The following is a 1,572-nucleotide window of genomic DNA, read 5'->3' as shown; positions in this document are numbered from 1 at the left end:
CACTGCACTCCAGCCTGGCCGACAGAGCAAGACTCCATCTCAAAAAAAAAGAAAAAAAAAAAAAAAAGAGTTAGAAGATGAGGGGAAAGTTGAAGCTAAGTGAATTAGCAATTAATTTCAAAAAGCAAAATTGTTCATATTGATATTTAAGTGAAAAAAGTGACTTGTAAAATTTAATAGGAAGCATGATACAAATATTTTGGAAAAATATAAACACATAGACACACTCAATAGAAATAAGTACATTATGCCGGGCACAGTGGCTCATGCCTGTAATACCAGCACTTCAGGAGGCCAAGGCGGGCAGATCACCTGAGGTCAGGAGTTTGAAATTAGCTTGGCTAACATGGTGAAGCCGCTATCTACTAAAAATACAAAATTAGCTGGGTGTAGTGGTGCACGCCTGTAGTCCCAGCTACTTGGGAGGTTGAGGCAGGAGAATCGCTTGAACCCGGGAGGTGGAGGATGTAGTGAGCTGAGATTTTGCCATTGTACTCCAGCCTGGGCGACAAGAGTGAAACGTCATCCAAATTTTTTAAAAAAAGAAAGAAAGAAAAAAAGAAAAGTAGACTAAAAATGTAAGCTATATAGCCGGCCGTGGTGGTTCATGCCTATAATCCCAGCACTTTGGGAGGCAGAGACGGGCAGAACATCTGAGGTCAGGAGTTCAAGACCAACCTGGCCAACATAGCAAAATAGCAAAATTTCTACTACTAAAAATACAAAAATTAGCCAGGTATGGTGGCACACACCTGTCATCCCAGCTACTTGGAAGACTGAGGGCAGGAGAATCGCTTGAACCAGGGAGGTGGAGGTTGCAATGAGCCTAGATAGCACCATTGCACTCCAGCCTGGGTGACAGAGAAAGACTCCATCTGAAAAAAATAAAAAAAATAAAAATAAAAATAAAATAAAATACTGCTTGTATCGGGTCATTCTTGCATTGCTATAAAGAAATACTTGGCTGGGCGTGGTGGCTCATGTCTGTAATCCCAGCACTTTGGGAGGCCAAGTCAGGTGGATCACTTAAGGTCAGGAGTTTGAGACTAGCCTGGCCAACATGGTGAAACCCCATCTCTACCAAAAGATACAAAAACGAGCCCGGCGTGGCGGCATGTGCCTGTGATCTCAGCTACTTGAGAACTGAGACAGGAGAATCACTTGAAGCCAGGAGGTAGAAGTTGCAGTGAGCTGAGATCGCACCACTGCACTCCAGCCTGGCCAATAGAGCAAGACTCAATCTTAAAAAAACAAACAAAAAAAAAACAAAAAACAAAAACAGGGCCGGATGCAGTCGCTCACGCCTGTCATCCCAGCACTTTGGGAGGCCGAGGTGGATGGATTACTAGAGGTCAGGAGTTCCAGACCAGCCTGACCAACACGGCGAAACCCCATATCTACTAAAAATACAAAAATTAGCTGGGCATGGTGGCGCACGCTTGTAATCCCAGCCACTTGGGAGACTGAGGCAAGAGAATCTCTTGAACCCGGGGGCGGAGGTTGCAGTGAGCAGAGATCACGCCACTTCACTCCAACCTGGGAGAAAGAGTGAATGAAACTCCATGAGAGAGA

The sequence above is a fragment of the Mandrillus leucophaeus genome, unplaced genomic scaffold (genome assembly GCF_000951045.1).
Source record: "Mandrillus leucophaeus isolate KB7577 unplaced genomic scaffold, Mleu.le_1.0 Scaffold123, whole genome shotgun sequence".
NCBI lineage: Eukaryota > Metazoa > Chordata > Mammalia > Primates > Cercopithecidae > Mandrillus > Mandrillus leucophaeus.
Note: the sequence above shows the minus strand (reverse complement) of the source record.